Source organism: Jaculus jaculus, chromosome 13 (genome assembly GCF_020740685.1).
Source record: "Jaculus jaculus isolate mJacJac1 chromosome 13, mJacJac1.mat.Y.cur, whole genome shotgun sequence".
NCBI classification, from domain to species: domain Eukaryota; kingdom Metazoa; phylum Chordata; class Mammalia; order Rodentia; family Dipodidae; genus Jaculus; species Jaculus jaculus.
Genome location: NC_059114.1, coordinates 57,947,722 through 57,973,810, shown reverse-complemented (window position 1 = coordinate 57,973,810; position 26,089 = coordinate 57,947,722). Strand labels below are relative to the sequence as shown.

Genomic DNA, 26,089 nt, shown 5'->3' with positions numbered 1-26,089 from the left:
CAAAAAAACAGCAACTCTATGTTCTCTTCAGGAAATAAAATTACCTGGCGAAGACATTACAGAAAGAGCAGCAAAGGATGTAAATCAACCTACAAAGCAAGGGGAAACCATAAACATGTGGGTAGAGTGATTATTATATCTGATTAGAATGGGCATGTTCAGAGTGGTATAGCCATGGGCACAATTATTATATCTGATGAAGTAATATTCAAACCAATTAGTCAAAAGATGAAAAAAAATCTTAATAAGAAGTACAATTCTTGGGCTGGGGAGATGGCTTAGCGGTTAAGCGCTTGCCTGTGAAGCCTAAGGACCCCGGTTCGAGGCTCGGTTCCCCAGGTCCCACATTAGCCAGATGCACAAGGGGGCGCACGCATCTGGAGTTCGTTTGCAGAGGCTGGAAGCCTTGGCGCACCCATTCTCTCTCTCTCCCTCTATCTGTCTTTCTCTCTGTGTCTGTTGCTCTCAAATTAATAAATAAAAAAAAAAATCCTTTAAAAAAAAGGAAGTACAATTCTTCATGAAAACATAACAATTATAGACCTTTATTTCCCAAATATTAGGGATCTCAGTTTCTTAAAACAAACGCTAAAAGGCAAAAATGGTTGCATAGATCCTGGCATAATAAAAGTTGGAAAATTTAATGTCCCACTCACATACTTAGATTAGTCATCCAAACAAAAAATATACAATATACCAATAAAAAGGGTAAATTTTACCATAAAAGGGTAAATTTTACCATATACAGTGGAACTTAGGAGAATCTTCTTAGCAGTACATGGACGTTTCTTCAAAATTTACCACAACAAAGTTCCCAAAGATAGCATTCACTAGTACAAAAACTTAAAATTCTATGTATCCTATCAGACCACAGTGGAATAAAACTAGAAATCAACAAACTTGAGTAACTGCACAAATACCCATAGACTAAACAACACACTATTGCATGAACAGTGGATCATTGAAGAAATCTGGGAAGAATTTTAAAAATTTTGAGACATTAGTAAAGAGTTTAGCACATCCACCCAGGTACTCTGGAATACAATAGTGGTATTCCTAAAAGGAGAGTGCACAATAACCACTCTAAGAGATCTCAGTGACCAAGATAATCAATATAATGATGCACCTTAAGGTGCTAGAAAACAACAAGATGCCATTCTAAAACCTAGTGGATAGAAGCAATGATAAACATGGAAGGAATTAATGAAATAGAGACAAAGAGAACAATACATAAAGACAACTAAAAACAAGGTAGTTCATTGAAAAAGTTAGGAAGATTAACAGAACCCTAGCCTAATTATCAAAAGAAAGACAAAAGATTCTAACAGAATTGGACATGAAAACAGAGTTCTTACAACACGTCTCAGTGAGATCTCGAAGACAATTATGGAATACTAGAAAACTTTATATTCCAAAAAGCTGAAAAACTGAGGTAAAATGGATACACTTCTAAATGAATATGCCCTATCAAAATTAAAACTAGATGATGTATAATTAAACAGACTCAAACAGAAATGAAATTATAGCAATATTTAAAATTCTTCCACAATGAAAAGTCCAGAAAAACACGAATTTATTGCTGAGTCATACCAAATTTTGGAAGTAGAATTAATAACATTTATCAAACTGTTCCACAAAACAAAACTGAAGGAACAGTACCAAAATCATCCTATGAAACTAGAATTATCCTGGATCAAAACACAATGAAAAAAGAAAAATTTCAGACCAAATTTCTTTGATCACTAGAGATGCAAATTTCTTAACAAAATATTTGCAAGCTGAATCCAAAGCTACATTAAGAAGGTTTTACATCATGATCAAGTTGGTCTCTGTTCACACAGGCATAGTTGGTTTAACATAAGCAATCACTATATGTAATTCACGATATAAATAACCCAAGCACAAAAATCCTATAAACATTTCTATACATGCAGAAAAAGCATTTGACAAAGTTTAACATAGCTTAATAATGAAAATTTTGGAGAAATTAAAAAATGAGGTCAAAGTAACACAAAATAACAAAAGCTACACATTTTAAACCAATATATAATAATAAATGACAAAAATTAAAGATATGTCCTTTAAAGTCTAGAATGAGACAAACTGTCCACAATCTTCACTCTTATTCAATATAGTGCTTAAAATTTTTAGTTAGAGCAATAAGATAAGAGAAAGATATAAAAAGGATAAAATAGGAAAGGAAGAAATCAGATTAGTCCTATTCACAAACAACACGAATCTATACTTGAGATACCATACCTTTTTTTCTATCAGAAAACTCGTAGATTCAAACAAAAACTTAAACAATTTGCAGGATACATAAATCAATAGACCAAAATTAGTAGTCTACATATATTCCAGCAATGAAAATGCTGATATATAAATTAAGAATAATATCTGACTAACAATAGCTGCCTGCAAAAGAAAGAGCTCTATGAAGAAAACCTTAAGATACTGTAAATAAAATTAAAGAAAATATTAGATTTTTTTTCCCTTTAGCATATAAAAACTTTATAAAGTAGACTTCTTGAACATACAAGGGCAATAAAAGATCACACACAACTCTAGCACCTCACCTGGCCACAGGGCTGAGCTTCCTGGGACCAGCTTGGCTAGAGAGATGACCCTGACAAGTCTGTCAGAAAAGTCCCGCATGCTTCCCTTGTAGGGTGTGACAGGCCTATCTCTTGATGTGTGGGTAAGAGTTTTGTTTTGAGAAAATTCTTAATAGTCAGTTTAGCCTCACACTTGCTATGTAGCCAGTTCTGGCCTTGAATTCCCAACCCTGCCTCCACCTCCTGAGGGCTAGTATTATAGGTGTGCATCTCTAGGTGTTGCTGCCAGGCTATGGAGCTTTAAGCTCCATGTCCATTCTTACTTGGAGCAGGCAGCTATGTATTCCCTCCTATGGTACTGTGTGAACTGTATCCCTGGACATGAGTTCTCACCAGCCCTACTCCACAGCTGGTTCTCCAGAGACTTTACATAGGACACAGACATGCTGCTACCCAGAATCTGTTGTTAGGCTACAGAGCTAGCTTGTGGCTGGGGCATGCCACTAGAGCCCACTAGTATCTTCAGCATCACTGACTTCATACCAGGCTGCACTTTGCTTATACTCCTCCTGGGCTGGATTGTCAGGTCTGGAGGCTGCATCTCAACCTCTCCAAACTTCACAGTGTTTTGCACGAACTCTTGCTTCAGCCGCTCAATGCTCTTGCCTCCTTTTTCTCATGGGCTTTATCTAGTCGCTGCTTCTGGAACCTGGGAAGAAAGCATGTGCTGTCCAGATTCTTAAGCTTCCAATTCCATCTGGCACATCTGGCATGGCAAAGGCCAGCTTGCCGCTTTCTTTTACTCAGGCTTCTTGGGAGCTTTTTCCACCTCTGGCTGTCTGATGGCCTGGTTATTGCTGAGGAACAGTGCAGGCTGGGCCTCTTGCTTCATGTGGTGGATACAGGCCCTTCTTCTGCTTGAACCTGGGGACAATGATGTCTGGCTCCCTTCCTTTTGCTTCCTTTTCCTGTGTCTTCCTAAAAGCTATATCAGCCTCATTTTTTTTCTTTTTGTTACTGAGATGGCTTTTCATCTCCTGATGGGTTCACATAACCTCTCAGAAGTTGGAGAGGAATCTCTTGTTAATCCTGATTCTTGGGCTTGCAATTTACTTTCTTCTCTCTACCACATGGCTGTCTCCACAGTTGAGACCTTCCCTAGGCCCCAGGCCCTGCCAACCACAGCTCTAGTTCCAAATCTGAGATTTTGAAGAGGTCCATTCCCCTGGATGGAAAGAATCAATATTGTGAAAATGGCTATATTTCCAAAACTAATCTATATAGACTATCAAAGTTCTAATGATTTTGTTCTCAGAACTAGAATTAAACAATCTAATTATTTCTATGGTAACATAAAACACTTCATATAGCCAATGAAAACCTGAGCGAAGAATACTAAATTAGATAACACAGTTCCTGACTTAAAATTATACTATACAGCTTTAGTGACAAAGAGAGCATGGTACTGAAACAGGAAGGAGTGAGTAATGGAATAAATGAGTTGACAGAGCTAGAAACACCTAGTTATTGACAAATATATGAAAAGTATACACTAGGAAAAACACAGCCTATTCAGCAAATGGTTCTGGGAAAACTGGAACTCTAATTACAAATGAGTATTAAGCCCACCCAACACATAGATCACTTCAAAAAGGATCCAAGACCTTTATACAAAAGTTAGAAATGCTGAACATGCTAGAGGAAAACATGGGCAGTACACTATCTATCATAGGTTTAGATTATAATTTTCTGAATAAAGGATAGAGAGATGTCTTATTATTTAAGATGCTTTCCTATTTATACTATGAACCCAGTGTGATTCCCTAGTACCCACATAAGCCAGATGCACAAGGTGGTAAATGCATCTGGTATTCGTTTCCAGTAGCTGGAGACCCTGGTGAACCCTCTCTCTCTCTCTCTCTCTCTCTCTCTCTTCCTTTATCTCACTCTCAAATAAATTAAACATTTTTTTAAAAGAACTTTCTGAATGAAATTCTAATAGATTTGTGTCTCCCGAGATGCTTGCTGGGTATGTCGGCATCTTGGGTAGATTTAGGTTAAGTGTTGTAGAGGAGTGATACTATGCAGTGATTATCTTTCTGTGATTTACTAAGTTCACTGACAATGATCTGGTCCAGGTTTAGCCATTTTTCCTCAAATTTAATTGTCATTTTTTTTTTCTTACTGCTGTGGTTTAAAGGTTTTAGGGTATCTGCCCAGTAAGGAATAGCTGGGTCTGTTGGTAACTCTATAGTCAGCTTTTTCAGGAGTCTCCATAATGCTTTCCAAAGTGGTTGTACCATCTTATATTCCTACCAACAGTGGATGAGTGTTCCTACTTCTCCACATCCTCGCCAGCATTTATTTTCAGTTGATTTTTTTGATGTTTTCTATCCTTACTGAGGTGAGGTGGAATCTCATAGTTGTTTTAATTGTATTTCCCTGATGATTAGGGATGATGAACATTTTCATAAGTGTGTGCTTGCCATTTGTATTTCTTCCTCCATGAAGTGCCTGTCCAGCTCTTTGCCCCATTTTGTGAGTGGATTGTTTGACTTTTTATTATTTAGGTTTTTGAGTTCTTTGTAGATTCTAGAGATTAGGCCTCTGTCCGTTGGATAATCAGCAATCAGCAAATACTTTCTCACATTCTGTGGTTAATCTATTGGCTTTGCTTATTGTATTCTTGTCTGTAAAGAAACTCCGCAGCTTCATGTGATCCAATTGGCTGAGGGACGCTTTAAGATTGTGAGCTACTGAGGTTTTGTTCAGGAAGTCTTTTTCCATTTCTATATCATGATAAGTTCCTCCTATATTTTCTTTCAGTAGTTTTCGAGTTTCTGGTCTTATATTGAGGTCTTTGATCCATTTGGACTTGAGTGTAGTGCATGGCAAGATCTAGACCCAAACAGCAATGGTACCATAAAATTCTACATCCTAAATGCAGACCAAATAATTGAACCTTCACCAGGCCCTTGAGGAAACACCTGATTAACAGGAAACTGGAAAGGATATGATGAAGACTGACCTTCATCTTCTACAGCTCCTCTCTCTCTCTCTCTCTCTCTCTCTCTCTCTCTCTCTCTCACTCACTCTCTCTTCTCTCTAACTCTTTTACATTAGTTCTCTTTTTCTTCCTTTTCTTAGTGGGCACTGACCTGTAATTCTCAGTACCAACATGTGGCTGTCATCCACAATGAGCTTTTGATCAAAGAGTCCTACAAGGTATCCTAAAAGAAAGACAGATTTCTGTCAGAGTACTTGATGACCCACAAAAGGTAAGTGGTAAGAACCTCTTTCTGAAGACACCATATGCAGTTGACACATAAATTGGAATGACATTGTTGGAAGCTGGAAGAGAGTCAGTCTCCAGACAGTCAGCACGTCTAGTGCCAGAAGGTACTACATGGGCAACTGGGGGAAAATATCTGTGCAAGCAACTCATGATCTTAGCTGCATATAACCTGTCATGATGCTCATACAAGTGCAATAGTGGCACACAGCCATGGTAGGAAACCAACTGCTCTTAATTTGGCTAACTGATCCCCTCAGTGGAACTGGACCCATAGTTGGAGCTGGGAAACAAGTCAGAACCATATCCAAACATTATCAAGCCACGACCAATCATGGGTTACAAGAGGGCCTACACCTATTAAATTCTCTATAACAAAATAAGCATTATCCCTTTTGTCTGGTGCTAACTACTCTCCATTGGAGAATTTGCTTTTCTTTTTCAGATAGATGCAGATCCTAAAAAGTGAACCACCCCATCATACCTCAAAAGGGCCCCAGCTGAAACTAAGAACAATTGGTGAAACAAGCAAGGGTGCTGTTTTATGGGTGAACTGGGTACTAGCACAAGGGTGAAGGATATCTACACAGAAAACAATCAACTCCTACCAAATTAGATATCCAGAGACCCAGAGACCCCCAACATCTCATCACTGAAGCAGACAAATAATGAACCCAACATGGCTCAGGGAAATTTTGTGGAAGAGGGGGCAGAAAGAATGTCAGAGCCACATGTTGGGTCATGACATGCAGAGAGATTTCTCCTACGCATAACTGTGGGCTAACTCCACAATGCATGACCCATATATCTCAACAAGGAGAGGGCAGGGGGAGGGGTAGGACACAGATGAGCCTAACAGTGGTACGAACTTGACTGTATTCACTGAGTACAAAATGAATTAATTAAAAAAAAATTAAAAATTCTAATACAATAGGAAATCCTATCAAGAATCAGCAAGTGATATTACAGGAAATTATAGTTTCTTCGTAGAAAAGGAAACTATCAGAAGAACAAACAGAAAGTCTACAGAATTGGAGATCTTTACCAGCCAGTACTTTGATAGATATCCAGAGTATTCAAATTACCGCAAAAATAAAGCACCAAAAATGCCAAATTGCCAAATAATAAATGGTCTAATGAAATGTATAGCTCTCAAAAGAAGAAACACAAAGGTTCAACAGATACAAAAACAATATTCAACACTGTTAGCCATCAGTGAAATACAAATTCATACCACTTTGAGATTTCTTCTTACCCCTTTCAGAAAGTCTATCATCAAGAAAACTAATGCTGGTTGTGGGGAAAGGGAATTCTGAAAAAAATATGAGTGGGCATGTAAACTACTACAGCTACTATGTAAATCGGTGTGGAGGTTTTTCAAAAAGTTAAAAACTGAACTTCCATATGACCCAGCTGTACTGCTCCAGGGCATACACCCCAAGGCTTGACATCCTACCACAGAGATATTTGCATAGCTATGCAAACTGACATTCAAATCACAATAGCGAGGAAACTACATCAACCTAGATGCTCTATGAATAATGGCTGGATCATGAAAATATCACACCCATACACAAGGGAATTTTATTTAGCTATGAATAAAAAAAAATGAATATTCAAGAAAATGGGTAGAATTGGAAAACCTATACTAAAAGACAAACATGACTGACTCTTTGTTACATGCAGAACCCAAAGTGAAATGCTTTCACATATGTAAATAAGGTACAAGAGCAGGTACAGGTAGTGTTGAGAAGCAATGGTAAGTAGGGAGGTGGAGACAAGACTAGTCAGCATGAAGTGTCTTTTATGTTATGGGTGAAAGCAAAAACCAAAGTTTGATTGAAAAGCATCACAACGAAACCTAAATCTCTATGCTAATACAAAAAATTAAAAAGTCCTTAATCTTTTAGAATATGAAGCTAGCCTGCTTTTGAGTCCTAGCGCCACCTGTTGTTAGGCATATTATCTCTGGCAACCAATTTCTTGTTTTGTTCCTGGAAAGGTCTTGATGCATTTGCACAGTCAGCCTTTGTCCAGTTGTTCTCACCTTTCCAGACTAGCTTCAATAACTTACATACTATGTCATTGTGGGTATTTACTAAAATAACCTCAGAAAATTTTGCCCTAGGTCATCTTTCAGTGTCATATTACTCATTATACAAGATGCAATGTTTATCATTGATCTCTATATTAATATTAGTATCTTACATCTGTACCTGTTTTCAAGTTCTCATTTGTGTGTATGTGTGTATGTTGCATGGCGTGTGTGTGTTATGCTTAAGTTTGGGCACACATGGGTGTATGAGTAAACATGCATATATCTGCATATGCATGTGGAGGACAACCATCAACTTCAGGTGTCTTCCCTAGTTATTCTCCACCTTATTTTTTGAGCAAAGGACTCTCACTGAACTAATAGGACTAGCTAGCAAGCCTAAGAGATCCCCTTGCCTCTGCCTCCTCAGTGCTGAGGTGACAGGTGCATGCCATCATGGCCAGCTTGTTTAATTTCAAGTGTGGTTGCTGTGAATCCAAACCCAGATCTTCATGCTTGAGTAGCAAGCAAGCATCGTACTGACTGAAACATCACCCAGCCCTTGAATTGCTGAAAGTCCTTGAATTGCTCTGTTATCAAGCTTCTTCAAAGACAGTACATTGAATGTACAAAACATTTTCTTTTAGAAAAACATGTCTCTTGTTGTTTTGTGTTGTGATTGGATTTCAGAGCCTTCTACTTGCTTGCAAAGTGCTTTCCCACTAGCCCACACCCCAGTTCAGAAGGTTTACTTGAAGCAGAAAGTTGATGAATATGGAGACATAAGGGTGGTGGGTGGAAAATGGTTTCTTCCAAGTTCAGGTGAAGAAAGATTCCCTTTGAATGAATGTGGCAGTATATATCAAACATAAATACAGCATCCTTTATTGAAAATTTTACCCCAAATACATAATTTAGTGCTTCTATTGAAAATTAACATGCTGTGGCACATGTATAAATATTGCATGAAATTTATAGATAAAACATGAAAATTAAATAAGTACTCATGGGCTGGAGAGATGCCTTAGCAGGTAAGGTGCTTGCCTGCAAAGCCAAAGGACCCAGGTTCAATTCCCCAAGACCCACATAAGCCAGATTTATATGGTACATGCATCTGGAGTTGATTTGCAGGGGCTGGATGTGCTGGCATAACCGTGCTCTCTCTCTCTACCTCTCTCTCTCTCTCTCAGTCACTCTCACACACACACACATAAAAAAAGTAAATTATTACTCACACTGCTATCATGTTTACTTGGCAAAATCTGATTATTCGAGGTATCCTTTCAGTAGAATAACATAGGAAGTGAAGTTTTGGAACTAACTGAATTAAGAGAAAAATAGTGAGATCTCAAGAAGTCTATATACAGTAAATACATTTTTAAAATATTTTAGTTATTTATTTATGAGAGAGACAAACAGAGAGAAAATGGACATGCCAGGGACTCTAGCCACTACAATTAAATTCCAGAATCATTTTCCACCTTGTGCATCTGGCTTATATGGTTACTGGAGAATGGAACCTGGGTTCTTAGGCTTTGGAGGCAAATGATTTAATTGCTAAGACAACTCTCCATCCCAAAAATAAATGTTTTAAAAAAATACACTACATGTTAGATTGAAAAAAAATTTGTATTTATAAATTCCAGTGTAGTATTAAAGATGGATATAAGGGGCTGGAGAGATGGCTTAGCGGTTAAGCACTTGCCTGTGAAGCCTAAGGACCCCGGTTCGAGGCTCGGTTCCCCAGGTCCCACATTAGCCAGATGCATAAGGGGGCGTACGCGTCTGGAGTTTGTTTGCAGAGGCTGGAAGCCCTGGCACGCCCATTCTCTCTCTCTCCCTCCATCTGTCTTTCTCTCTGTGTCTGTCACTTTCAAATAAATAAATTTAAAAAAATTTAAAAAAGATGGATATAAGAATTAAAGAATATTAAACTAATGAAAACTATTTTATTAAGAAATTAGTTTTGTAAAATTTTAGCTATAAATCAGACCTTTATATTTCAGTTTCAGTTTCTAAACTATAAATATATCACAATTATATTTGTTTTGACATAATATAAAGTTTAATATATAATTCCCATTATTTAAAAATAATAACTATAATTATGTTACTACTTTTAAGTCTAATATTACAATTAAGGATATAGAAAATACTTTATAATAAATGAAAAGAGTTGGGAGTGATGGCAGAGTTCAAGGCTACCCTGAAACTACATAGTGAATTCCAGGTCAGCCTGAACTAGAGTGAGACCCTACCCTGAAAAACATACATACATAAGTAAATAAATAATAAAAATAAATGAAATGATGTATTACTTTCATCATGGCAGTAGCCTTTGCTCCAAGTATCTTTATATGTTGCCAATTATCTTCATTACTACACTGTACAAATAGTTATCCATGAAATCTATAAAAAATAATAGAATTATATTTCATTTTTAAATATCCTAAATAATTCAAAGTGAAAGAAAATTTGATTTCCAATATTATTATTCCTGCTTTGTAAAAGAAGTATTTTAAATATTTTAATTGGTTGTATTTCTCTGCCACATGAAACTAATGAACTAACATTTTATAAATAGTTCTCTATTATACATTATTAATAACCAAACACTCATTGAACATGTACTATGACAGCTAAACCAATTTCTTTACTCTATCTAATCTGATATTTTTTATTTCTTCTCTTGCACCGTTTTGCTCTCACTTTTTTTTTTTAAATTTATTTTACTTGAGAGCGACAGACACAGAGAGAAAGACAGATAGAAGGAGAGAGAGAGAATGGGCGCGCCAGGGCTTCCAGCCTCTGCAAACAAAACTCCAGACACGTGCGCCCCCTTGTGCATCTGGCTAACGTGGGACCTGGGGAACCGAGCCTTGAACCGGGGTCCTTAGGCTTCACAGGCAAGCGCTTAACCGCTAAGCCATCTCTCCAGCCCTTGCTCTCACTTTTTGTCTGACGTAATTGTTTTCTTTTTAGTTTTTTTTTTTTGTTTGTTTGTTTTTTTTTTTTTCACTCAATCATTCTATGGCTCTGGAAGCATCATGAAAGAGGGGACAAAAAAAAAAAAAACAACAAATATAAGAGCTAGGGACTTGAGTATTGTGGAACGTTGTCTTCCTTATACAACTTGTTTATATACTCATGATGTCACAGTAGTGGTGATTTTCTGTACAAGATTGAGCCTGTCAATATTACCTCATAAAAGGAGGAATGGCTCACAGGACTCAACTCCTCCCAGAAGATCTGCTAAGGGTAACTGGTTGCTGGTGGTGTGGTGGTAATTGTCCTCAGTGGTATAGCCACTGGTAGCTTGCCCATATTCTAGTAAAAATAAATAAATAAATTAAATTAAATAAACAAATAAAAAACACCCATGCTTGTGTGAGCTACCTTTATTTAACTAGTGGGTTGCAACAAGAATAAAAACACAGACATTTAGGCCAGAAAAGGATTGGTTGGAAAGATGAAGGAGATTGGGGACAGGTAGTGTTACAGACCTAGGAGGGATGTGTATGATCAAAATATATTATTGCATGTATGAAAATGTCAAAGTACATTTAAAATAATGTTTTCTAAAGTTTTAGCTTTACAAATTCTAAAATTTCTCGTGTATAAAATATCTCTTTTGGAAGAGGTTATTAGGAAGTTATATTTTCTTCTTTGAAAACTTACTATGTTTCAAAGTTTATAGGCCAGTGCAATTATAATTGCTTAAACACTGGAATCACAACTCATGGCTAACTGGCAGATTAACTTCACCTCATGCAACATTTGTTTTGCAGATTTAAAGTTCTGTATATCACATGTTCCTTATGGTATGCATTAAGTTCTCAAAGCAATACTCACTCAGGGGATATTTAGAAAATTTTTATCTATTTCAATTGGTAATTATTGGCCATTTATTTTGGACATGAAGTTTTGGAAGACTATCTTAATGTCTCAAATGAAATAATTAGGACAGAAAGAGGTTTGGTTGACATTAATATGAGTTTTCTTAGTAAGTTCTATACAATAAAATATAAGGGACCTCAAGGGAGAGAGTCTTGTTTTGTTTGGTCTATTTGGAGTATTAAAGATAGTTTTAAAGATAGTTTTAGAGACTGAATAAAAGTTGTCAATAAGTATTCTCAGTTAGAAAAGGCAGAGAGGCAGTCATAAACAAATGTGCAGAAGATGTGATGAATAAGTCAGTGGTAACAAGAATATAGACAAACCCTAGGTGCATTCTGTGAATAATAGTTAAAGGTAAAATAGAATAAAGCAAACAAATGAATGTCATACTGAAGGATTTTCCTTGCAATTTTACAGTCCAAAATACAGAATTTCTAAAAGGAGGAGTTGTACTATTTTGAACAAGACTTTAAAGACATAATTCATTTATAAATGAATAAAAATTAATAAATAATCAAATGTATCAAACTATTTTTCAAGGAATTTATCAGATCACTGTAAACAAAGAGTAAGGGCAGCATTAAGTATTATAAATAAGAGAGAGTATTATTTCAAATACCAAATAAACTAATTATTGAAATCTATATATGCATATATATATGCATATGTATATATATATATATATATATATATATATATATATATGTATATATATACACACACATATGTATGTATGTATATATGTACAGAGAGAGAGAGAATAAGATGCTACTGATAACTTAACTCTAAAAGAAACATGCTTTCACATCCTCCTAGACTAAGGAAACATTGCAGAACAGAGTGAAAAGAATGTAGTAGTCACAACATGGAAAGGACTACTACTTTGAGGCACTGTCCTTAGGACCTCACAATGGCTGTTGTTAACCCCCAAAAGACCTGCACAATTCTGAACCCATTAGCATTTCTATATAGTGGACTGAGGAGGACAAAAAAAAAAATATTAAAACATCAGAACAGAAGGATTACCTGGAAAAAGTAGTGTACTCGATGGAACAGGGTTAGGCAGGTGGCCAAAGAAGGAGTACTGAAATGGAAGAGAGTATGATCAAATTATGGTATATTGATGTATTAAAATTCTGCATTGGGCCAGGCATGGTGGTGCATACCTTTAATCCCAGCATTTGGGAGGCAGAGGTAGAAGGATCACTGTGAGTTCAAGGCTACCCTGAGACTACACAGGACTACCTGGACTAGAGTCAAACCCTACCTCAAAAGGCCAAAAAAAAAAAAAAAAAAACTCTGAATTTGACTGGAGCAATGGCTTAGCAGTTAAGGTGTTTGCCTGCAAAGCCAAAGGCCCCAGATTCGATTCTCCAGGATCCCCACCCCTGTAAGCCAGATGCACAAGGTAACACATGCATTGGGAGTTTGTTTGCAGCAACTGAAGACCCTGGTGCACCCATTCTCTCTCTCTGTCTGTTTGTCTGTATTTCTTTCCTTCTTTCTCTCAAATAAATATTTTAAAAATTCTGAAAAAGGAGCTGGAGAGATGGTTCTTCAGTTCAGACATTTGCTTGCAAAGCCTAAGGACCCAGGTTTAATTCCCCAATACTCACATAAAGCCAGATACACAAGGTGGCACATGGAGTTCATTTACAGTGGCTACAGGCTCTGGCATATCTATTTTCACTCTCTGTCTCTTCTCTCTCTCTTTCTCTCTCTGAAATACATAAATAAAATATATTTTTAAAATTCTCAATAAAGCATATTAGAATGTTCTTGCAAAGTTGCTTCCATGTACATTAGCTCTTTAGTTTACTTTGAGTACATTAGAATTATCTACAGTGAAACAAATCAGCATTGAAAAAAAATTCCTGCCCGGGTGTGGTGGCACATGCCTTTAATCCCAGCACCCTGGAGGCAGAGGTAGGAAAATTGCCATGAGTTTGAGGATACTCTTCACTATATAGTGAATTCCAGGCCAGCCTGGGCTAGAGTCAAACCCTACCTCAAAATTAATTCCTTTGGTACCTGGAGAGATGGCTTACTGGTTAAGGTGCTTGCCTACAAAGCTGAAGAGCACAGGGTCAATTCCACAGGACCAAGAAGTGGCACATGTATCTGGAGTTCGTTTGCAGTAGCTGAAGGCCTTGGATCACCCATTCTTTCTATCTGCCGCTCCTTCTCAAATAAATAAAAATAAAATTTAAGGGCTGGAGAGATGGCTTAGCGGTTAAGCGCTTGCCCGTGAAGCCTAAGGACCCCGGTTCGAGGTTCGATTCCCCAGGTCCCACGTTAGCCAGATGCACAAGGGGGCGCACGCGTCTGGAGTTCGTTTGCAGAGGCTGGAAGCCCTGGCGCGCCCATTCTCTCTCTCTCCCTCTATCTGTCTTTCTCTCTGTGTCTGTCGCTCTCAAATAAATAAATAAAAAATAAAAAAAATTAATTTAAAAATATCTCTAAACTTTACTCCATAACATTAATTTCCCCCAAAATGATACAGATGTGATTTAGAACCACAAATTAAGAGTATTATTACTTATCTATTCCATATTAACATTTTAAGGAAAATCTCATTTTTCTTTGAAATTAAATGTATTTGAGCATTAAAATGTAACTAGAAGGAAAAAGGGAAATTCTTTCTCTTAATTTGCTGCAAGTTAAGAGTGAGGATAACAGAAATCTATGCAAACATTTTGACTGGAATTTCAAATTTGTTTGGAACTAGTAGGTATAACATTGTAGAATGAAATTATGAAAGTTCTTACAGAAAGTGGTTTAAATATCTATATCCTGAATATGCAATAATTTATTAGAAGCTATGGTAAATTTTTTAGGCATCCTGATTTTTGCCTTCTGAATGGATTGGATAGATAACTTATTTTGGGGGATATTATAATGACAGTCAGGATGAATTGCTGCCACACTGAGTTTGCCAGGGCAGAGTTTCAAGGTAGGAGCATTTGCCCATTTCACTCTCAAGGCAGGCTGCTGATTGCTTCATTACCAACTGGGGGAATCAGGAGGTAAGCAATTACAGACAGTGTGAACTATGCTCCTTTGCATTACACATGGCCACTAGTTCCCAAATCTACCTACTCTTGTCCCCAAGGCATGGCAGACATATTTTGCTGGCTGAAGGTTTTCCTTGGTGGGACCAAGAGGGCGTGCACTTGCATGGGTACTTTGTTCTCACACTATTCCACAAAGTGAGTCACCTCATTATTTGGGAATAGCATGCTAGACTCAGTGGAGATCAATGCTTTGTGTTTCCATACCTCACTTCATCACACATCTAAGGCAGACGGGAAGACTGTTATACAATCTATTAGATTACAAAAGAATATAGGTATTTATCAGACCAGACAACGATATGGCTAAGAATCACTACTTGGTACATTTCCTTGATTTCAAGTAATACCAATGAAGGGCTAATATATCTAGAATTATGATTGTTTTCAAAATGTATTTACATTTAGAACTGTGTGCAATTGATGTATATTGCGATGGGGACCATCTTAGGGAATAGTGTTTTCTGTTCAATTTAAATGATTTATACTACAATAAATGTACTACTTAAACAACCAAGCATCTTTTAAAATCAATAATAGCTTTATTTTGAGTAGGGGAATCACTCCTTGTACAAGCCCATTACATAGTGAAATATGAATAAGATTTTAATGTAAAAAAACAAGTATATAGAAAACTAGAAGGGAGTCCTAACGGAAGGAAATATTGGTAAAACAGCTTTAAAATAAGTATGTTGGGCATTTGTTAACTTATTAAGTTTGAATTATTTGAAATTTTGTGTATACATATGACACTATGGGAAATATATATAAGTAAAAAAAAAAATCTAAAAGGGGGTCTAGCGAAATGGTTTAGTGTTTAAGGTGTTTGCCTGCAAAGCCAAAGGAACCTGTTTTGATTCTCCAGGATGCACATAAGCCAGATGTACAAAGGGGCACATGCATCTGGAGTTCATTTGTGGTGCCTGGAGGGCCTTAAGCACCTAATTCTCTCTTTCTTTCTCTCTCAAGTAAATAAATTAATTGAATATTTAAAAATATAAAAAGGGGGGCTGGAGAGATGGCTTAGTGGTAGCAGTACATGTATCTGGAATTCATTTGTACTGGCTAGAGGCCCTGGGGCACCCATTTTCTCTCTCTCTTCCTCTATCTTAAATAAATAAATATATAAATAAATAAATAAAATATTTTTAAAAATTAAAAATCACACTTAAACACACCAAAAGTTTGGAACTACAACATTCTTTACTACTGTCAAATTTCCACACATCTTTCCTATTGTTCATCTTTACCTTACCCAAACATTTTGTAAAATTTCAGTGTTTTTCCAAGCTATAGTGTTAGAGAGAGAGAGAGAGAGAGGAAGGGAGAAGAAGAAGATGAGGAAGAAGATGGAGAAGGAAGAGGAGAGGAGAAGAGTGGAGATAAAATGTCTAAGGAGAAGTTGTAGATTCTCAAGCATACCCCCATAGACCCATTTATTTCAACTAAGTCATTAATCTATGTTCCCATCACTTTCCAATAGCCTATATACTGAACTTATCAATGGGTGAGTATGTTGATGAAGGCAGAGCTCTCATTGTCAAATCTGTCCCCAAAAGCTTACTTGTGAGTGTGGCAACACTGGGAACCATGCCTTCACTACATGAGGACATTTTAAACCCAAACCAGAACATAGCATTATGCTTTATATTGTGCTTGGATATGTCAAGGAGTGTATTATTGCCCGAACAATACTTATGTATCCAAGCATTTGAGGAAATGACTGAATACTTCCCCAAAAGTTACTGTGTTATGCTGCAACATGCAGTGGAACACAGTTTCCATTTCTATAATTCTCTCCAAGAGTTTTTATTTTCTAACTTGATTCCAGCCAACATTGTTGGTGTGATGAATCATATGACTCTCATTTTAATTTGCTTTTGCAACAAGGACTATTTTCATGTGCTTATGGGCCTTTAATGTGTATTTCTTTAGGAAATGTCTATGCCTCACCTTTCCCATTTTATATTGGGTTTTATTACACTTTAGTTAATTTTTGATTTTTTAAAATAATTTTCAGATGTAAATCCTTCATAAGAGTCATGATTGTGCAATATATCCCTTCATCCATTGAGTTATTTTTTTCTTTATGGTATCCTTTTGGGCATAAAAGCATGCCTTTTCCTTTACTATTTCATTTGTTCAGTAGTTAGCAAGATTAATTTAGTGATGTCTGTATCTAGACCAGTGTTAACATTCTGCTGTTACTCATTGGGGATGCTCAATTTTGCCAAGATATGCTACAAATCAGCTGTGTGACTAGAAATAGCATTAATTCCACATTTAATTATGCTTCTTTATAGGATTAAAAATACAAGCCCAATATCATCCACAAGCAATATTCAAATATGAGTAATTCAGATATGAGTCTTTTGAAAAATGGGAAAAGAAACCAATATCTGAGATTACAATTATTTCTTACACCAGGAATGAATAATTAAAGCATTATCTAACTCAAATGACTAGATGTTACTAGTATGGAATTTGGCTAGAACTTTCTTCCTCCCCACCCCCAGCCATAGTGAGACAGATAGTGCCACAGATTCCTCCAATGGCTCGTTAGTTACTACCATGCTTTGTACCATAAATTGCTTTGAAAGCGATTTGAGTCAGTATGTACTTCCTGTGGAAGCATAGCATTGAGGATATTGTTATAGATATGTTTTTTGATATGGGAAGATTTCTCAGTTTTTCCCAGTTTTCTCCCATAGACAAAGCAGCCTATATTTAACTTGTATCTTGAACCTGGATTGCCTTTTATGACAAGTTCCAGGATGTGTTTCTAAATATGTTGGTATGCTTAATTTTACGTGGTATGTTGCAATTTGTATTACAAATTACTCTCTTCATGTCACAAAGGCCACCAATCCTAAAATGGTCTTGTATTGGCAAAAACCAACAAACAAACAAAACAGTTTCACCATAGCCATACTCACTGTAGCCATACTTTAAGGAACTTTGGGGGAGAATAAATTTTTCAGGTTGTAGAAGATCAATCATCACTTGCCTAATGGTTCATCCCTCTATCTTCAGATTCCATGCTAGAAGACTTTTCACGGTGAATCTACATCCATCATATGACTTTTTCTTTTTGCTAAATCTTCTGTCTTCCTCTTACAAATGAATTTAGTATTTGCATTAATGGCCAATTCTAATGGGCCCACCAACCCAAGAACCTTAACTAAGACACTTTGTTCCATGTAAGGTAGCATTCAGAGATTTTTTTTTTTTTTTGAGATTATGCCATAGATATGTTTTGGAGGACACTGATGACAAGCGTCCTTCCATCTAATTTCAAAGAGGACTATCTCAGCGTAGAAGCAAGGAAATTTGTTTCTTTGTCCTACATAAAAGTAAGTCCATATTTCTTCATCATTTTCTTACAGATTACATAGGTAGTGTTTTCCTCCTTAGGCTTTCTTCCCATTATTCTCTGGATAGAGCAGATACCACTCCATTGCTAAATTGGACATTAAATATGACGTTTTAGGTATGATATTTGTCTATATCCCAAAACTACATTCATACGCTTCATTGTCATACTATTTATATTTAAATAAATGTCTGGCAAATCCACATGCAATGGAGACAAAGGTTAACCCAGTATACTTCACTAGTTCACATTATTTTTAATCACAATATTTTCAATGATTTCTATGAAATCATTAGCTTCTCTCAGTGTCACTTAAATCATAGGCCTGATATTCAGTCAGTCCACAAATATTTTGAAGAACATGTTGTTTTTGTAAGTGGAAAAATCATAGCTTTAAAAATCACATTGGCCTAGATTAAAATCTTGACCATCATGAACTTATGGGATCATTGATATATTGATTTTTTTAAAACATTGAGTTGTCACAATCCTACTGGGTGAGTGTATAATGAGAATCAAATATAATGGATATGCCTAGTACATAGTAAACAGCTGATAAAGGTACATGTAACTATAATGTTATGGTGATACAGGAATGTGGGGTGTCTTTGAGAAAAATGGAATACTCCGAGCTCTTGCATGAGCCATAACTGAGAACTTTTGGAACAAGAAGATCACAGCCTCACTAAACATCCACTTATTCAATGGCTTCCAGGTTCTATTAAATATTTTTACTTATTCATGAGACAGACAAAGAGGGAGTTGGTGAGGGAGATAGGGAAGAGAAAGAGGAGAGAGATGTACAGACAAGCCAAGGCTTCCTACTGCTGAAAATGTACCCTTGATGTATGTGCCAATTTGTGCATCTGGCTTTATTCGGGTACTGAGGAACTGAACCCAGAAAATCCAGGTTTTCAAGCATCTCCTCAGACCCTACTTTTGTATTGTTCTCTTCAGGATTTCTTTGAATGAAATACCTAGAAAAGACAGAGTAAAATTTAAAAATGTTTTGAGTTTATAGATTGTTGTAGTCAGTCCCATATTGTTAGGATAAACATCCAACCAGACGCAGTTTGTGGGAGGAAGGGTTTATTTCAGGCTTACACAATCCAGGGAAACACCATTGATGGTGGAAGAAGGTGGCTTGCTCCAGCTTTCAAGCAAAGGTAGACAGCAAAACCAACAGCAGCAACACAAACCACCAGAGGTTAAATTGCTCTCCATACACCTTGGGTCTGAAATTCAGATACATCCCCTAAAACACACCTTAGGCTTAAACTTCAGGACCTTCTCCCAGTGACACCACCTCCAGCTAAGTGGTGGGAGACCCAAGTTACAAGTTTGGATTTAACAAAATACCCTAAGTATGTGCGGCTGTGCATTAAAATTATATTCAAACTAGTACATAGATTTGGAGGTTAAGAGGAGAAAAGAAGGCAGAGCTCTACCTCAAGAAGGTGTTCCTGAAAATGGAAAGGCCTGCCTGATTTCTTTGACTGAATCTTTTATGGAATTTACTGGATGGAGCTGAGCTGGGCAGTCTATCTTTCATATCAGGTGAACATGCTTATCACTAGGCTTCTAGGGAAGGGGGTACTCCTTTAGGGAAGAAGAGATAGGGAAAGAGAAAACATTTTTTTTTTTTCCCTCCAGTCAAGTGGATGCTGTGAGAACTCTTATAGAAAAAGGAATAAGGAATAATCAAACCCTTTTTTGCAGGCTCAAAGACATTTATCTCCTTATAATTTGAGTATATTCTCAGGGACCCTGTTACCACTATGTAGCATCAGTGAGTCTGTAAAGAAGAAACAAAAAGACAACAGTCTTTATTAAATGTCATTTTTAACAATAATGGGTCCTGGGCTGGGGAGATGGCTTAACAGTTAAGCTCTTTGCCTGCAAAGCCAGAGGATCCCAGTTCGACTCTCCAGGACACCCACATAATCCAGATGCACAGGGGTGCACATGCATCTGGAGTTCATTTGCAGTGACTGGAGTTTGCAGTCCTGGCATGTCCATTCTGTCTCTCTCTCTCTCTCTCTCCCTCTCTTTCTTTCTCCCTCTCTGCCACTTACACACTCTCACTCAAATAAATAAATAAATAAAAATATATTAAAAATTAAAAATGGGTCCAAATAATTTTATAAAGGTATACCATATAAATGTTTGTATGTGTTTATGTATACATTCATGCCTTATATTTAATATAATCATATCACACATTAAGTTTAACAGTGCATATATGGAATATATCTTCTAAAATAATTATACATAAACCCTGTTTATATTATTCCTTTCTATTTTCTTATAATTTCATATTATATACAGTGCATTTTGACTCTTACCCTTTTCCCATGCACTTACCCCTACTAGACCTTCATCATACTTCCATGTATTATTTATGTCTTAAACTAATGATTTAAATTAGAATTGATTGCATAAACATGAGTGGAAGGTTATTTAATACAGAATGGGCTACTCTCCAGTGGCTACACCACTAAAGATCATGACTTTCCCTCTCCCAGCTATCATTAGTTTCCAATACTTGCTCTGGGAGATGTGGGATCTCAAAGACATTGTATCTGTAATGAGATAATGACAGGCTCCATCATGAACTGGACAGCTCATCTGCTGTGAGTCCTTGGGTGTAGTGTATTATTTGTTGTATCGCATTTCACAGCTGCACTTCTCATCCTCTTGCCTTAACATCTTTTTGCATCTGCACTCTGCAAGTCCCTGAGCTTTGGAGAACAAACTCTCCTTTTTATGCAATTGCTAAAAATTTCACAAAACATCATGGAAGTTCTTGAAGGTTTCAACATATTAACATTCACAGTTTTCTAGTTTGCTTAATCACCAACTTTTGCAATCATCTTTATTGATAGAGGAGATCCTTATATATATTTATTAAAGTTCTTTTAATAAGATTCAGGCAATATATCTTTTCATTAGAAAGATTTGCATTCGTTCACATATTTCCTTTAAATCCCATAACTCTTTAGGAACACACACACACATAACTAAAAAATTAGTAATATATATTTTTTATTATTTTAAAAATAGGTTTATATAGGAAAGCAAAAAATTATATGTGTGAAGCACCAAAAAGTTAACAAACTTTTAAATATTTGAGAACATTGAAAATACACACTTAGTTAAGTCTAATGCTTTCCTATGAAAGTAATATACACTCTTTTTTTCCCTTCCAATTTTGTTAAAACTTTTATTCTAAGTATATCTGTAGGATTTTGAAGCTAATCCACTTACCATCTTGTTTAATGTAAATGTATATAACATTTTATCTTGGCAACAAGCTTGAGGCATAAATAATGTGAATCAGGAAAAGCAAACTAAAGTACAATCCAAACTGAAGTGTCATTGCCTCAATGTCCACTGCTTGTGTTACAGTGATTCAGAAACTGGTTACACATACATGATCACTCAGTGGAATCTTCTTGAATTTGGCTGAAGCTTACTTGCCAAGTCAAGTAGATCAGGGTACTCTCTAAACTAAAGCACAATTCTTTGGATTCTGCATTAATTATGTGTGTTTTTCATTGCTGCCCTGTTTTTTCTTTCTTTCTTTCTTTCTTTCTTTCTTCTTTCATTTTATTTATTTATTTATTTATTTTAGTTTTTCAAGGCAGGGTCTCATTCTAGCTCAGGCTGAACTGGAATTCACTATCTAGTCTCACCATGGCCTCAAACTCATGCAGTCCTCCTACCTCTGCCTCCCAAGTGCTGGGATAAAGGTGTGCACCACTACGCCCGGCTCACTGCTGTCTTGGAAAATTTCTACACAAGTAACAAGATATGGTGTCAAGGAGACAAAATGGATAACAAGCTTGTATTTCACTGTTATGAATCTGCTGTACTTTTTGTATTATCAATCTATTTTGTGCAATGAATAATATTTAGTTTTCTTACTCTCTATTTATGTCTTTCTCTCTGTATGTATTCACATGTATTTATATGCATATTTATATTACAAATTACACTGAACTCACCAATTTATTGTTTATGTATTGTATCTAGCACACAAGTTATAACTTCATTTAAAAATGAATAATGAGGGCTGGAGAGATGGCTTAATGGTTAAGCACTTGCCTGTGAAGCCTAAGGACCCCAGTTCGAGGCTCGGTTCCCCAGGTCCCACGTAAGCCAGATGCACAAGGGGGCGCACGCGTCTGGAGTTCGTTTGCAGAGGCTGGAAGCCCTGGTGCGCCCATTCTCTCTCTCTCCCTCTATCTGTTTTTCTCTCTGTGTCTGTCGCTCTCAAATAAATAAATAAATAAAGTTGTTTTTTTTTTAAATGAATAATGATAGCAAAAATGGTAAAAATGAATATATTACAAAAATTTGTAAGTTTTAGAAAAAAATTCACTGGTTGAATAATGGAAGACAAGGGCAAATAAACTATAAGTTATTTGATTTTTTATAGGTTCATGTTAATATTTAGGCCCTGTTATGTTAGGGATCAAAACTAAAAATCTAAGAAATATTTTTTTTAATTTAGAGATTGTGCACAAAATAATCTTTTATAAATTATATTTCCACATAAATTGATAATTTTAGTACCTCAAAATTAATTTTAAGTGAATCATTATAAGATATCCTAATCATTTATAAAGCAAACCTTGTCACATTCTTTCAAAATTGATAGAATCGTGATGAATAAACTTCATCAAAGTACATTTAGCTTGAATTTCCTATATAGAGACCATATATTAAAATTGAAGAAATTTTCTTCCCAATATTTTACATGCATACAGAATTTTGTCCCATCTTAGTTTAGATATAGTTTAATGGTAAAAGCATGTATTTTAGTATAAATTAGACTAAGGGCATAATTTTACTGGGTACATACTATATTTTTGTATAATATGTAGTTTGACATTTCATCAGTTCTTTCTCTCATTGAATTTTTCTTATGATTTATATTGTAGCAGAAAAATATTCAAAAAGTTTTGCAGTTTTCTGAAAATTAGAATATAACTGAGAAAGAATTAAAGGTCATGTTTGTTGGTTATAAAATCTATTTTGTTTTCTTCTAAACTATTTTAACCATGCTAAAGGATATAGAATCACCTTCCTAAAAAATATTTCTACAGAAGCTACACATACCTATAATTCAGAATGGGCTATGGTATCCTGTAACAACCAGTGCTCCTTCAGTCCTACTGGACTAATATAGTAGCTCTTGATGCTCCAACAGTCATCTGTGGAAAGAATTCTGGGTAACTGAGGCACCATTCTTACTACTCTTTCATAATCTCTCCAGAAATGGGAAGTGATAAAGTAAACTGGCCAATGATCTTAGCACTTTAGCAAGAGTATAACAAATGACATTATTTTATTTATTTGAGAGAGAGAGAGAGAGAGAGAGAAAGAATAGGTATTCCAGGGCCTTAGCCACTGTGCATGAACCTCATACACATGCACAACCTTGTGCATCTGGCTTATGTGGGTCCTGGGCAATCAAACCTGGGTCCCTTGGCTTTTCAGGAACGCACCTTAATTGCTAAGCTATATCCCCAGTCCCAGTTTTAAACAAATTTATGGACAAGGAATTCAACCTTATCAGTACGTGAAAATGGAATAACAAACTACTTGGTACAAATATAAATGGCTTCTGTTCATCTTCTACACAGCAAATATCTGCCTCACCTTTCTACAGGTAGACTGTAATCTTCCTCTCTCAAGTGAGGAATGAGATGCAGTAGACTCCGTGTTAACTTCAGCACAGAGCCGCTTGACCTGAAGTCTTGTGAACTCAAGGGGTGTTCTATGCTGCTGAACAGGGGTGACCATAATTGACAGCTTTATTTCAAAAGGAGAGGATGGGGACCACCAGTGGTGTTTGGAAATCACTAGCAGAGAAGGTCAGGAGGACTCCTATGCCGAGAAAGGCAACATTTTATAATTATACCTGAATGACACTCCACCATGGTGATCTCAAGTCTTCTGTGTGAGAATTCCGCTTTGATTTTTTTTTCCTTCGTTGTTGTCTGGACCACATCACATATGAAGTGGCAAGTGGAAAACGCACCCACAGTAGGGGCTCAGCTGCTTTCTCAACTTGATTCTTAACTCTTGATAACTTGGGAAAGCTACCCATTATTTTAAGGCTGAAAGAGTCACATTGAAAATGAAAACAAAAACAAAAACAAAAACAAAACAAAACAAACAAAAAATTGTCTAAAAGAATAATTATTTAAAAATCCAGTAGTTTTTCTGCTCCTTGCAGTTTAGTTGGTTCAACTAACAATAAATAATTATAAGTACTCAGGATCATCTTTTATTCTTTTGGATTTCTTACCTCCTTGCTCTACTTGTACCACCTGGCAGTGCCTTTGTGTTGCCCCAGCTTTCCTGGAAGTCTATATCCCTGAGCCACTTTGCCCAACTGAAGTGTTTCACTCATATATCTAAACTAAGATGGGACAAAATTCTGTATGCATGTAAAATATTGGGAAGAAAATTTCTTCAATTTTAATATATTTTATTAGAAAACTAATAAAAAAATTTTTGACACTTTGTTACCCTCTTTATCACTCTCTCCAAAGAAGCTATATAAAATGTTTTTCAGACCTACATTGTCACATTCTTTTCATTTATTGTTGATAATTTTATCTTCATTTTCTTTAATTTACTCTAAATATTTGAAACTTTTGGCACATGACAGTATGATTTGCTTGTGATCCTCACATGATGTCATAATTTTAGAACATTCTTTTGCATCTTACAATGGATCATTTATTGAAGTGTGCTGCTCCTTCATTAACCTATTTTGGTGTAATTAGTTTTATTTTGTATTATTCTTCTTTCTTGGTTCTATGTTTGATTTCTCATTGTTCATATTTGAATAATTTAGGAAAATAATATTTGGCATAGTGAAGAGTAATTGTATTATTTTTGGCCATATCAATGCCTAAAAATGTACTTGAAAATGCAAATTTATGTACTTCTGTATTTATTTTTCAGACATGTTTTACCTTGATTATTTTTAATGTTTGCTTACCTCCACTATAGGCTTCCTGTTACTAACAATTATAGAATCACTTACAAGTTGAAATCCCTCCCTTTTTCTTACACTATTGTGAGCTTTTAGGAAAAACAAGTCCCCTCAGGGACCAAAGTGCCATGAAATAACAACCTATCACTTTTACCTTCATCCAGTTAGAATTTATGATGCTTCCTGGAGAAAAGTGTTTTGTGTGTGTGTGTGTGTGTGAATGTACTTGCAGTTTTGGGTGCACATGCATATATTAAGGTTGTGTCTTTGCAAATACTTAGTAGCCCAAAGGGAAGAAAGGAACTGTTGGATACAGTTTTGATACTGACAGTTTCTTAAGCAGGAAACATGTGCAAATTGAATGAATGTCTTAATTTATTTAATTTACTGTCATAATTTTCTAGAATGTATAGTTTAGTGCTGTGAAGTTGAGTATGTCAGCAGCTAATGGACTTTAAGTCTGAATTGGTTTTTTTTCTCTCTCTCTCTCTTTTTGTTCCTTTCCATCAAATTCCATCAGCCCTATCATTTTCCTTCAGTTCTGACAAGATTCTTGCCCTGTCTGTCTATATTAAATTTCATGTTACTGATGTTTTTAATCCCTTTCTTGTGACTTCCTTGTTATGTTAGAAAATGTGGAAGACTCAAATCACCAAATACTGTTGACCTGATGTCAGTAAGCTTGTCTTCCTATAGTTGCTATCATATGATTACATTTGAAATTATACTATATTTTACCACTTCAAATTCTATGCAATTCAAGTCAAAAGTCTAGATTGATTGTAGATATTTATAAACTGAAAAGGTATTTCCTTGGAGAACTAGATATCCAAAAAGGTAACATAGTGAAA

General features: G+C 36.0%; 1 pseudogene; it reads right to left on the bottom strand.

The window, feature by feature from the left end:
• Window positions 1-1,683: 1,683 nt before the first annotated feature.
• Window positions 1,684-24,034, bottom strand: LOC101609438 (annotated as a pseudogene).
• Between the last annotated feature and the right edge of the window lie 2,055 nt (window positions 24,035-26,089).